Source organism: Columba livia, chromosome 14 (genome assembly GCF_036013475.1).
Source record: "Columba livia isolate bColLiv1 breed racing homer chromosome 14, bColLiv1.pat.W.v2, whole genome shotgun sequence".
Taxonomy (NCBI): Eukaryota; Metazoa; Chordata; class Aves; order Columbiformes; family Columbidae; genus Columba; species Columba livia.
In genome coordinates, this window is record NC_088615.1 from 12251897 (window position 1) to 12267017 (window position 15121).

The window sequence follows — 15121 nt, forward strand, 5'->3', positions numbered from 1 at the left end:
TTACAGAATTTTTTCTTCCCATCCTTTACTATCATCAGTTTCCGGAGGAGTTGTACAGAGCATACAGATAGGTAAAAAATGGATGAGGAATGAACAATAACCCTGTCCTATAGATGAAATATTCTACCATTAGCAAGATTTATGGAAGTACAATCATGCTTTCATAAACCAGCATATCTATCCTTGCAAAACAGAAATTTCTGACATATCTGGTCATACACATCCCAAGGTCTTTCTGCACTAGCTTAAACAACTTGAAATGCAACAATATGTAACTGAGCTGCAGCCACCCAGCAAATAACACCAATACTTTCCTCATCAAAAACAAAGTTACAAATAAATAGAATGTAAATTATATTGAAATGTGTTTAACTAAATTGCTACATTTGTTCTGAAAAACTCAGTCACAGGAAACAGGTCCCCCTCAAGGACAATATAAAGCACCAAAAGCTGCCTTGTCCAGGTGTAATTCAGAGCAGACTAACTCACAACTTTGAAATCTAACATTAGCCATCAAGAAGAGATTGCACAAATTCCTCTCTGAACAGGAAAAATCTCAGCCACTGTGTTATACCGATAACAGCAGAACACTTCTGCAGGTAAAGCTCAGTACACTGATGACATTTAACATTCTCATACAATAATTTGGAACACAAATGCATTTATTGCAAGCTCTAGGTATCACCACATATCAGCAATAACAGGTACTATAAGAGACCAGCAACATTCAGCTCAGATGTACGCACACTTTCAGACCACATGTTTGAGTTGTAACAATGATGTCTTTAGATGAGAACATCTCTTCTTACACAAATGTCTTTAAATGGTGAGAACTTTTAGTCAACATTTACTAGGTCAGATTTTAATGAGAGATAAGGAGTCGGCATCTCTTTTTGCCGTGAACTGCTCTGTTCATATTGACTAGGAAACTGTGTGGGCATCAGTCGTTCCTATCTCAAGTAAAATCAGAACTTTAGAGTTCCACATACGCTGTAGGATGCACTGTAGAAAATAACACTGAATCGCTGTTAGACACCCCTTTTTGCAGAGAGCTGCAATGCAGCAGACAGATACTAAGATAACCAAAAGGCTGAAAATAGTCCAGGTTGAAGTACACAAAGCTCCACATCAGCTCATCTGCCCTTCTTTGAGTCCGTAAGAGCAGATGCATGCTATCTGCTGATTATCTTCCTCTGTGCAACTGATTCTGATGTTGTGCTCAGATATTTTTATTGCATACTTCGATATTTTTATCATGATTGGAAAAACAGTTTAGATAAGAAAAGATCTAAAAGGCTTGCCTACTCATCATCCTCATAATTATTTAAGGCTTACATTTGGAAGCAGTTTGTAATCTTTTTTTTCTTAATAACTCACCAAGGAGATAGTGCTCAAGCTGATAGCTGATCATATTTCTTCAAAGGTCAGACACTCATGGAACAACCAATATTCATATGCAAATTAGGAAATTTGGAAATATATTTGTCATAACAGAATAATATGCCCTTAATAATAGCACTTAAAACCAGGTATTATCTCCTTTTTAACAGACTGAGTTCATTTTTGGCTGGTCAAGTGGCCTCATATGTTAACTCATGAACATGTGGAACCAACAATGCTGTATTTTCAGTCCCAGCTGGAGTCTCCCCAGTGAGCTTTGTTCTACCTTCTGGCTAAAATACTTTCTACAATCATCCAAATCCCTGAAGGGAAAAAGGATCTAAAAAAATTAAAAACACAAAACCAAAAATACACAAAACAAGCAGCTGCTCTAGGTTGCCTAAATCCCTGTATTTAAGGAAAAAATCCTGTATTCAGAACAACTGTATTTTCCCAGTAAGAGCAAGTGATATCACAAAATTACATTGTTTCTATATAACCTGAGATCCTTCTCATCTCCAGAGCAGCCACAGTAATATCATAGTATTAATTCAAGATAAGACTTTCCTATTCCAAGAAGAAACAAACATACAGAAGTGGTCACAGGAGCCTGAGTCAGTGGAAGGTACTGGCTTATGCTCAAGCAGGAAACACAAGTGCAAGAAAACTAGACTTCTTTCCTTTAAAGGAGTCAGATTGCCACACATAGGCTACTGAAAACCATGTTATGTCTCAAAAAGAAGCAGCACTATGGTAATTCCAGCATGTCTGTTGTCAAGAGTAACTTTTACTACACAGTCACCAAATCTCACCTGAATGCAAGACTACGAACACTTCACACTAAAGGTAGCAAACCAGATACTAAAAGAGACAAACTCTGAGCTATTTTTGCAACCAGATTTGAGAAAAGGGCAATGCTGGATTTACTTAAGGGAAATACAGCTATCTAACCCCTGATGAGATCCTTGAATACTGCTGTAGCTACTGCAAATAGCTATATTTTCCTAATCACATAAGCATACTCTCAAATCAACTGAGAATATTCAGATTAAATCGTTGTTTTTACCATGCTGGAGTCCATGAGAAAAAATATACCTACATCCTGTGCCCAGCTCTTCTCTGTTTTGTCTCAAGAGAGAATATCTCTGTAGATATTTAATACTGGGCCGACTTGGTTTTCATTAAGCATACTGACCAAGAGATATTGCAGTTGATTCCTTTGCTTCCAAGACAAAATACTAAATGAGTTTCATGTTTCAAAGGCTGTGTCTGATATGTACCTGGTCTCAGTACTCCACCTGGGAAACCAATAATTCTCATCACCACACATGCCCCTTGTCCCCCGCAACAGTATTGCACCCTCAGAATGTCTGTGAATCAAACTTGCTGAGTGTCAGCTGTAAAAAAAAACAAAATTAATGCTATTGTTTCTATATGTGTTTCTCTAGGGAATGGTGCAAGACAAATAAGTATTCCTATTCTTCTGTGCTGACAAAACTAAAACACATTTCAGGACTCTACATAGTTAATTTTCCCTCTAAAGTATAGTGCTATGAGAATGTTTCAAGAGATTAACCTAAAGAGCATCAACAGTATTTTTCCTACAATAACAAAGGTATAGTCACTAATCTTTTTTATTAAGTTGTTAGAATATTATTCAGATGATGTTAAAAATGTTGATTTCATTCTTATTTGTAGACTTAATTTAACAAGATCTCTGTCTGCATCAAAGAACAGAGTTTGAAACAGAACCAGTACTGGAGTATTTAAAAAAAAAAAAAGGCAGCAGGGAATATTTTTTCTGCATTGGTTGGACCTTGCAGAGAATTTGATTAACTCCCTAGTCTGGCTTTTCCTGAAATCAACTGGTGATGTATCATTATTTGTTTATTCACATCAGGATATCCCAACGTACTTTTGAACACTGTGCCTGTAACAGTCTCCTCCTGTCCTTTTTTGTTGGATGATTTTTTTTCTTTGCCTTAGTGTTGAATTCCATTAGACATCAAGTTTTCCAAGTTCTTCTCTGATATATCTTAAAAAGCTAGAATCCTAAATTAAACATTCCAGTTTTTTAAACTGAACTCATCCATTAACATTATTTTTCTCCCCCTGCAAAATCTCAACCAACCTTGACCACATTCTTGGCCTATAAGCACATCATCCTAGAGTGAATGTATTCTGAATAGTCTAAATGAAATTGGAAGTCCTAATACTTGTAAGCATTGTCTGTGTCTACAGAAGAATATTTTTCAAAGGCTGAGTTGGGGCTTTGTCTCAGCAGGAGATCAAGTGTCATAAAATTTTTTTGTCTAATATGGTATATAGAAACAATTCAAACAATCCTCAAGTGTCAAGAGTCTAATTATTTTGTTGCCTTCTATCTCCACAGTAAACTGCCGACAAGCATTACTAATGGTATTTTAAAAACAGAAAAGACCACATGGAAAATATTTTTAAAATAACAAGCCCTCAATGTGAGTTTGCAACACTACCATGAGAGATTGTTGTACAGGATCCCTGTGAAACTGCCATTTGCATTTGCAATATTCTACCTCAAGTTTATATTATACCGGAAGGAAATGGCGGACTAAAAATATGAAAGTTTCCTTACAGACACTTTGAAACTAGAAAAAGTGAAAAATTGAATGATGCCAGAGAGGGGCTGACTTTCACTGGTCATAAGACAGTCACAAGATACCATTATTCACAAATGGCTGCAATGAGGTGGAGATGAAGTACTCTGGCTCCAGTTTTGAATTCTGATTCAGTATTCCCAGGCCAAAACTTAATCAGACTAGAGAGCTCCCTGTAAAAGAAAGTCAGTTTAAGATATGCTTTAAACTATAAGAACATGTTAAGATGCCTATTCAGATAAGGCCATAAAAACTATGAAAACTATCCTTAAATGATAATTACATCCATGTGTTTATGATTTGATGTTACAAGCCATGGCATTTGTAACAGGCATAATGACTTAAACCATCAAATATCCTTTTTATTTTAACTCCGTAAAATCAAAAACAAGTTGGCATCAAGCCACAGAAGTGTCGCTATGTACAGTTGTAAGGTCAAATAAGAGCTAGAATATATGCAAACAGGAGCCTACTGTTTGGTTGCAAAAAGATGTATCTTCAAAAAAAAAGGTGACTAAAAGTCTATATATGCATCACTCAGTAGCAAAAACTGACAGGAATGTGCACAGTAAAAATGCTAATTATATTTTCTTCACTTTCAAAATCTCCTATCCAAAATAAAGATTATATATATATATATATATAAAATATTTTATGTATCTCATTTTTACATATTTTTTGTACATAAAAATAGAAAAATCAGCTGCCAGGGATTCCAATCTTGTAGTCATCTTCCCTCAGACTTTAAAAGCTCCTGACATTTCACTGTGTTCAGAATTCCTTTATAATTACAATGAAACACACAGATACAACAGTTAAAAATACTGGTTTATTTCTTTAAGAAAGCCAATATATTTAGCAAAGACCTTGCAATTTTATAACAAAAGTAAGTTTTCCAAACCCATACATTCAATCCCACAGTCTTATCAGCAACACATGAAGAGACATTGCAAAAGAAAGAGAGAAGGCTGTGCTGTACATAGTACATTATAGGTTATATGCACATTTTGGACACAGTGAAGTATAGGTTTTTCTGCCCTTATAGCAAAATGTAAACCCCACTTCTTTAATCGCAGCTTCCCATAAATGAATTAAAACAGATATAAGCAAGAGCTAGTTCTTGTTGGTCAGCAAGAGAACAAACTTTGATAGGAACTTAAGCACTGCAGCAGATAATATCACGCATTACCTAATAAGACCGTGGATCTTTCTGGAATTGCAGAAAATTGTTCTTGAAACCTGAAAAGGAAAATAACACTCCAGTTAGTACGTGTATATAGCACCACCAACACCAAGTATGCTACAGCAACATCAGCAACTTACAGTATAAATGCTTTGCACTTGCAGCACCTTCATGCTCATCTGCTCCCCTGCTCATTCATGGTCGCTCTATGTGGCGAATGAGAAGTTCCTTTACATGGATACCATCCCTAGAACAATAATTCTGATAGAACAGGAGTCACCAACATTACTGATTCTATTACTCATTTTGGCTTTGCAAAGAAAAGATGACAGAGAGGGTTCATAGGTAAAAAGAAAAAGAAGAATCTATTCATGTGTTCTCTGCCCCTTTCCAGAATTTCCCCAAAATATAGAATGTGTATTAGGTAACAGGTTATAAAGGCCCAAACACCCCAAAGCAATAGAAGGAAAATTCACAAGCAAAAACTTAACTTACTAGCATTTCAGTATCACTCAGGTTGTCTGTGTAACATTTTGGCACAGATCAATCTTCCAGAAGTGAGCTGTTGAAGAGACTTGGCTGTTCCAGGCTGTGCTCAGAAAGAAATTCTTGTTTTCTTGAAGAGCTGCTGAGGCACACAGATGAGCTCCCACACGGTTATGTGCAGGTGTCTGCTCTGCTTTTATGAAACTAGTTCTCATAGCAGCCCACAACAGGTCTTTGCCTTGAACAAAGCTGTGTCTGCTATTGGAACACATACTCACTTCTAATACACCTTATTGTCAATCTAACTGTTTCAGAAAATAGGGTAAAAGCAGTGATTTTTCCACAAAAATGTTGTATAAGGTTATGCAAAAACCAAATACTTGGATAATTGTCTTCCACACATGAATAAGATATGTGGATTCAGCACAGTACTTGATTCCATTTGTGAAATTTGTAGACTACTACTGCTGCAAGTTATTATTTCCAATATTGCACCGTCTTTTCTGGAGCACAGTACCTGCACACAGTGTCAATGTGGAAAGGTATGTTCTTAGACATACGGCTGAACACTGGCTTCCATCAGTTCCTTGTTTTTTTCTGTTATTCTACCTCATTGTTATGTAAGATCCTTGCCTAGGCTGAGGGAACATCTCAAATTCTGGCTACAGTAACACATTGTTCACAAGATGAGACGAGCCTGTACGATAGCAAAAGTAAGTAGTGCATTGCTCTGAAGTTGAAGAGTGGAAATATGACATGCCATAAGTTTCAAAGCTGTAACCTAAGTGAATTTCCAATATATTCCTGCAAAGCTGGCTATTCATATCTGTGTTCCATACATTGTGCAGTTACAGAATACAAAGAATTGCCTTTATAGATATGTATGAGAAGAAACACGTTACTGAGCTAAACATTATAACAAAAATGCTTAGATCATCATTCAATGGAAAAGAATCCTTATTTTGAGAGTTTTAAATTTTAACAAGAGATTGAGAATGACAAGGTATACAGACACAGGTCAGCCTGTACTGTGAGAATCCTATATATGTAACCGAATCAAGATGCAGATCAGATTATACCGCACCAGAAGATCACATGTGGAAGAAAAACTGTATAGTTTAACTCATTAACTCAAAGATGCCTTTGTCAGATGCCTTGTGCAATATATTATTTTTTTCAGAGCATTTTCATGACATTGTCAGTCACAGTTACATGACTTAAGACTTTTTTACAACACACATTGCACAGCACTTACATTCTGGTTCAGATCAGTAACAGTAAATACTTAATTCTGACGCAGATGCAGCATGCTAGGAGAGGATAAACCAGATCCACAACGTGGCTCCTTTCCACAATTGCAATGAAATTTCTCCACTGGTAGGAGGGTCAGGCACTGGAACAAGTTGCCTGCAGAGGTTTTGCACTCTCCATCCTTGGAGATTTTCAAGACCAGGCTACACAAAGCCCTGAGCAACACGGTCTGACCCCAGAGCTGACTATGTTTTGAGCTGGTTAGACTAGAGACCTCCTGAGGTCCCTTCCATCCTGAATTATTCTTGAAGTGTGCCTTGAAACATAAGCACCTATCAATAATCTACTCAGTAGTTCCTCCTTCCCCACATAAAAAGCAATATTGAAAAGCTTATATCTAAATTATTATATAACAGTAGAAAAAAAAGCCCCAACCCTTTTATAAATACAATATAAATGACTGAGACTATGATCTTTACGATTTTTCTCAACTTAGATATCCCTTCCTTTATAAATGTTTTTTTTTTTTTCATAAAACATATTTTTGAGGATAGAGTACTAACAGTTTTATTTGCATTTCATTTTGACTCAGAACAAATGCACATCATGAGAAATTTTATCCAAGAGTTAGAAATTTTCATTTTTAAAAGACATAACTCTCTTGAATTTCCATTCAAATAATTTTGGACAGTGTGTCAAATACGTACTGAATACTATGAATAGCTTCTGTATGAGGAATATTTCTAAAACTAGAATAATTTCCTTGTGTCGTACTCCTTCCACAATTTGCACACCCATGCAATGCCTTTGCAAATTTGCAATCACATTTTCTCACACCAATTATAGTAGCATTAGACTGATAGAAATGACAACTAATTCCCTTAGAATTGCCGAAATATGGATAATACTATGACTGAATTATTTTTAAATGAACTACTACTATTGTAAGCAATATTACCTCTAAACTCAATATAGAGATATAATACATGGAAAATGGAACTGCATCCAGTAACAGAAAGTAGGTTCTATTTTGCAGACGCGGGTGAAATTTGAACAGTCTGAACTACCAGTAGCAAGTAACATGAGCAACTGAACAAAATTAACTTTGTTTCACCAAGCTCTCATCATTAGAAAGGTGCAATATACTGATCAAAGGAATTAAAAGATTGTGATGTTTAACTTTAACAATCCTCCTGCTAATTCAATTTCTTCTCTGTTACTCCACCAAAGTAAAACAATGCTTCCCAGCCTTGTCTACTTGAAAGTCAAGCTTTCTTCCACCCAAATCCAGTGTCATAATCAAAACTAAAGATGTTCTTATTCACTGTCATCTATTTGCTGAAACAAAAACAATGAAATTGTTTTCCTGTTCGGTGATCAAAAATAAAATATTTTGCATTTGAGTATCAGTAAGAAAAGTAAAGGAAATTCAGAATTTAGGAAAAACAAAACAGAACCACTCAAACAAAAATCCCCAACCCTGCTGGAGAACACAGATATTTCTTCTTTTTAATAAGAGCCACTGAGGAGGATTAAACTCACATTTGAGAGATGAAGCTCCAGTTCCTTAGAAGCTTAAGGCTAATGGCATAGTATCACCGGAAAGTGACCCAATATGGAGCACACCGCAAGTCGGGTCATTTGGCTTGTCCTTCCAGCAGCAAATTCAGTTCTCCTCAAACAGAGGAGAAACCTGAAGGAGCATTGCTACATCTCACCCAAGGCTCTGATTGCTGGCAGCAGGGAAAAAGGAAACACTGTTTCCAAGTGTAGGGAATGAGTTGATCCTGGTTTAACGTTGTTGTTTTGTAAACGGGTCAGAACTGCTTGTCAAGTTTCATCTGAATCCACAGTTTTGTGATGACTAAAACTTGCATTTTCTAGTCCTTCTCCCACTGAAGTAATTCAGCATTAGCATAACTATTTGAATTGCTGTTATCAGTGGCAAATTGCACATACAGATCAGACTGATAACAGATTTGAAACAATTGCTGTCCTGTTCCTAGATGTTTTGCACACTCATCTAAAAAAACCCATTCATTAAATGTATGTAATTGAATTTAATGAAATAAAGACAATTACAGTTACTTCTTATTCCTGAAACATCCTGATGAGTAAAAGAATATCCGAAGCCACATATAGTATTGCTTATTATTTAAATTCAAGGAGATAAGGTATCCAGACAGATGTTTGTCTTGTCCCTTAAAATTACCATAAACTACTATTTGAGATAAAATGATCAACATTTTAAAACTATTTCCTTGGGGAAGAACTATCAAACAAAGCTGGTGTGGCCATTAGCTTCAGCTTCATGGGTTTCCCAACTGATTACTTTTTGCTTCTCTGTCTCCAAAAGACACCAGGAACTGAGTATAATTTGATCAAAGGGTGAAGGTGAATCAATGAAGTATATTTTGATTTGTCATAATGAAAATGAATTGATACTTATTTCCTGTAAAACACAGAGAGACATTGGAGAAAAATAAAACAAACCAAAAAAAACCCACCAACACCACCACCACCACAAAAACCACTTAGGAAATAAAATGACTGTGGAAACATTTCAATTCTTTTCACAGGGATGCGATCACTGTGAGATAATCAGTCTCCTTTACCTTCTAAAGCACAAAACCTGAGGTCAAGCGATTCCAGCATCTGGTAAATATTACTATTTCACAGAAGCTGTACCATGTTGAAGAAATTATTCCATTTTGAACAAAATAATTGACTATTTCAGTAAAAATGGTACTATGGAGCCATTATTAGCTTTCAGCACCACTGCCACCACCTAGAATGATGTAAAATTATTTTTTTTTAAAAGAACCACCTAAGCTTTGGAATTTTGTTTTAAATCCCTCCTCTCCTTTTAACTTCCTTTCAAAAGACAACTTGAGACCTAACATGTGGGCACGGTAATTTAATTGTCATTTCGTTTTCCTTGAAGAAGAAGAACTGATGGTCTTCTCTCCTCAAAAGAAAAACTATTTCAGTTTTTTCTCATGTGAAATCCACAGTGTATGGGAATTGTAAAGTGAAGAGATATTTCTCTAAATCTGTGAACGAAGTAAAATGACTGCTTACATGGGAATGGGGAAAGAAACCACCAAGGAATATTTACTTATTTATACAAAACTTTACACATTCAAAGTCTTCTGGTATGAACAAGAAGTCAGATAAATTGTAGTAACTCTGAACTTGCCACAAAGTGTTTTAATTTTGTAACGAGACATGGATTTAGTTGAATAAAACTCCTGTCAAAAAATGTAGACGGTATTTTTCTTTTTTTAAAGCACAGACTAAATTGTATTTGAAGTTGGCTCCTCACAGAAAGCTTGACAGATATTCTCAGCTCATCATGAATTGGACACATCTAAAGGGAAAAAAGCTTGAAAACTGGAAGTGGACTTAGCACTACATATAAATCGTGAAACATTTCACTCTTCCACAACAAAAATATTACAGTAACCACTCATTGCCATTTCTATCTGCAAGTGAGAGACAACTGCCACATGTAATTTTTTTGTCGGAGGATGGAGTAAGTGCATTATTTACAAATAGCAGTTTGTTATTTAGGTCATTTCACTAAGCCCCAAGTAAACCTTCATTCAGCACTAAACTCTGCAATCCAAGTAAGCCAGGCATTACGGCATAGCAAAACACTGTATGTCAATAACAATTTTGTTGGTTAAAAAAGAAAAAGGAGGAGGGAAAGGATAATTGTCACATCCCAGCGCAAAATCAGGTTTGTTAGCTGTTATGAACCCAATGCAAATAAACCTCGTAAAAGTCCATAAAAGCTGTAATGGAACCTACAGCTGTCACAAGGATAGCAAAAAGTATGATAAATTTATGTGTCATTAGGCCAAACTCCAGAAGTACCGTCACCTTAACCGAGTGATCACAAAATTGCTGGTGTTGCCAATGGCTACTTAAGAACAGGAACAACAGGCTTTGGTGTAACTCGACCTCCGACTGGCAGGAGACAACACGTCCTGCACTGAGCGGAGCTTGGCTGCCCCTTTGGGAGATCTGTGTAGTTTCAGCTGTGATTCTACAAATAACAATGATCAGGTTTGACACTTAGAAGCACCAGGCAGCAAGTGAAAAATCACAGGTAAGCAAGGTACAGCTCAACCAGAAGCAATTGCTTTGAACCTAAACCAAAATAGGAGAACTTGGCAGAACAATGAATATTACTGATAGATTCTACATAGAGCAAAGATTCTACCTGAATTGCCTACTGACTGAATCAAGGCTGTAAACAATCTTAAGTACAGCAAACTTCTAATAAAAATATATGTACTCCAACGAAAAAAATGAAAATAAACTATAATCTCAGATCACTGGCTATATAGACCTAAGATATGTCACAGCATCACAGATGGCCTTTCCAACAGCACTTACTAATATTTATTTTTCTTGAGAAATCACCAGTTACAAGGTGTTTGTAAAGGATACTAGACTTAAGAGAAAAACATTTGCCTAGAGTGCGATAAGTTATTACAGAGATCCTGCTACTCAGTTTAGCTAAAAGGAAAAAAAAAAATAAAAAAAAGAATATTTACCCCATAAAATTCATACCTTCTGGAAACAGAATTGTAAAGTGCCGATCCATTAGCTTTCGACACTTCCACATAATTTACTGCATATAAGATTATCACAGTAATTGTTAGAAATATATTATTTTCTACTGGAGGGCATCTTTCTACAGCATCAGAGATGCTTTCACCAACATTTAGTTCTTCCCCAAACCTTTAGCCAATGAATCTGGTGCTCTCTGAATATGGATTCTTTGAACCGGGCCCTTTTTGTTTCCAGTAATCTCTTAATAAAAGGCAGGGTTATGTGCAATAAGGACAAATGTAATCTAGCTCTGACTGGATATAAAAGTCAAAATGCTTCAGAAGTTTTAGAGCTGTTTGCATTTTGGTTTTGTATCTTTATGATTCTATATATTCTCCATATTCAACTGTAGAATGATTAAAAAGAAAAAAAAAAAAGCTTTAAGCTATGACTTTCTCCATGGAAATCTACATTGCCTATATTGTCCAGTGCTGATAAGCAGAGATTGGATATTAGCATCTTGGACTCCCTTTTAAATTTAAGCCCAGGTTGCTTCAAAGCCTTAAAAAGCTGTTGCAGAGCTTCTGTATAATTCTTTGCTCATTTGCTAACAGTACCACATTGTGATTGTGTTATGAGAGCTTCTAAGATGTAGACTGCTGCAAAGATGCACTGAGATATAAAGAAAATAAATATACTTCCTTCTTTCCTACCCATAGGGTAATATATCTTAGATGCTATTTGAGTTCCATTCTGAACTCCTCACCCAAATTCCTAGTTGGGTGAGGAGTGGTGGCGTTACCAAAACCTTACAAACACCGGTTCATTTGTAGACAACCCACCCTGATCATATGCACTGATCGTTAGTCTAAATATCCTTCCCCTCTCCAGACTAGCCAGAAGAATCATCTATTGTGGGGTTGGGGGTTTTTTAGCTTTTACAGAATTATCCTATCTACACACTCAAGAGGAGTCAAGGATTTCCTGTTCATTGTCAGTGTGCATTATGCCCCTGAAATTACACCTCTTATCAACATAATGGAGACAAAATTACAAAGGACAAAGAACGAAGCACCTGTCCTAAGGAAGCCACACTATAAGCTGATGTTGCTGAATTGGACTGTGTGGGTACAGAGGTGGAATTCATCACTGTTTGCTAAACAATCTATGTTTTCTTCCCCTCACAAAGTGCTATACAGGTTAAATTGTCACAGAATCCAAATTAAGACATCAAAACCTATAGATGATGAACAAGTAGGAAAAAGGGACACTTTCATAAGGTCAGCTTCTACTGAGAGAGGAATATCCTCGCTGTGCAAGTGCCACTATGCAAAACAAACTTCACTGAAGGGGCAAAGGGAACAGGATCCTATGCCAGCCTTGATAAATCGGAAGAAAATTAAAATATTTTTTTAAAAGAGCCACTATTAAGATTCTAAACTTCAGTGGCCCAAAAGCCACGTATTTAGCTTTCCAGTCTCTGTATAATTGTTGGAAGTGACGTGTCTCCATGGTATCCTCCTTTTCTGAACGCCGCACTCCCTGGGGATCAGCAGAGTCTCTTGCCTGGTATCAAGCAGATTTGCCTTTAACCCAGAAAAGCCTTGACTGGTTGGCTCCTGGAATCCAACCGTTTAGTCCTGTATGACCTGATTATACCTTTGATCAATGGCCAGAACAGCCATCTGCAAAGTATTCAAAGCTTCAGCAAAAGGCATCTTTGATTTCTTTTTCTCTTTCTTTCAGTGCCTTAAATGTATTTCTAAAGTCACCTTGAGCACACCTTGATGATTTCTGTTTCTCTTGCTGATGAGCTTTCAGATGATCTGATTAGAAAGTGTTTGATACTGGGCTGCACTGCCACTGGGAGGATTTATATTCTTTCCACTCTGTTCTTTCTGGCTTTTTCTAGATTCTGTTATCAAATGGAAGTTTTGAACTTACCTTACTGTGCTTTCTGTGGCCTTTTTGTCATGAAACAGGAAAAAAAAATAATCTAATGATTTCTGATCCAGACACCTCAGGCTGTAATATAAATGAAGTACCCTGAAAACAATTATTTCTCATTCATCAGCAAAGCCTGTGCGTGCTGTTCGAACTCTGCCCTTTTTCCCTGGTCAGTACATCTGAGTGGCAAGCTCCCTGTTTGCAAAGGCTTCAGACAGAAGGGCTATAATTCACTTCTTAATGCCACATCCTTAATACACTATGGAAAATGTTTCTGAGAACATGCTTCGAAGGAGAATCTCTGTATGTTTTTCTTTGTTCCACAGCAACAAAGAAATGGGAAAAACAAAAATTTTTGAGAGCTCAATACCGTGTTTTCCAGGATTGCTTCCTGAAAGATAACTGATCTAGCTTCAAACTTCTAATTACATGAAAGGGGAATTTCAGCGTAGAGGTCCCACATTCTAGGTCTAAACACAAACAAGTGCTCTTATTGAAAAGCAGGGATATAATTTAATTTTCAGTTTTGCATAACGACTGACCTGGTATTTTGGGGGAATATTTCCCAGAATGGAACCTGCAAGCATGACAGGCAGGGGATATCTAGTTTGTGAATCTCAAGAAGATTCAGGCATCTCAGCAATGCAAAGAGATGGCAAGACTTTGTTGACTAGTTAAACAATGCTCTAAACAAAGAGAAAGGATGTTCCCTGACTCTCCAGCTTTACACCTTACACACATAATTGCAAAAAAGAAAAACTCCAGATCCTCGCTACAACAACAATTAAAAGACACCAGCACAGCAAGCCACATGCTCAGTAAAAATCTCTGTAAACCTGAATACAGTTACGCCAGTAGTTTTCTTGCACATTAAAATCAACCTACTATACTGGTAAAAGTCTGCAGGTATGGAATTTTGATTCAAATGCTGTCAATAATGTCTATAATGATGGGGGAGAAAAAAAAAAAGCCACCAAACACAACCATGATTTTATCCATTCCCAAAAGAGCAAAGTCCTGCAGCACATTTGCTGTTGGAATAATTCAGCATGCAGAAGAGGTGAACTTTAATGATAAATACTCATTTTGCTTATTTTATGCATGTAAATTATTCCACACAGCAGTGTCAGAAGTTCGATTTGGGAAAGAATTTTGGCATATCTTTGAATTACACTAAAATGAATGAAAGATGGACAAAAATTTAAAGAGTATTTTTAAATGCTTTCTAGAATAGCAGAAAGCAGCTCAGCTACACCAAGTTCTTTCCAGACTGTAACACAGTCATTTTGCTGTCATTGCACACAGAAATCCCACATAATATTTTATAAAACACAAGTTACTTCAAAAATACACACACTTTTGTGTAGTGTATCTTAAAACATGCTGTTAATTTCCATTTTGCTTGCCACATTCCATATAATACACCTTAGCTGAATTACCTATGGTTCTCCTGAAAAAGGAAATGTATCTTGAAAGTACTGATACAATCTTATAGTGACGAATAATGCATGTTTATAATAATGTCTTTATAAAAGGCATCATAAATGTTTTTTCCACTGATGTACTTAGAATTCCTAAAGATTTTTCAGAGAAAAGAGATTTAAAATTTTATTTCACAACACAAGTTTTATCTACACAGAAAGATTGATAGACACCAGCTACTAAATATGTATGT

General features: G+C 36.3%; 1 protein-coding gene across 6 annotated transcripts in view; it reads right to left on the reverse strand.

Annotated features, from left to right (window-relative positions):
- GABRB2 (gamma-aminobutyric acid type A receptor subunit beta2) overlaps positions 1–15121 on the reverse strand; it is a 148599-nt gene that overhangs the window by 57199 nt on the left and 76279 nt on the right. The gene's annotated exons all lie outside the window — the stretch shown is intronic.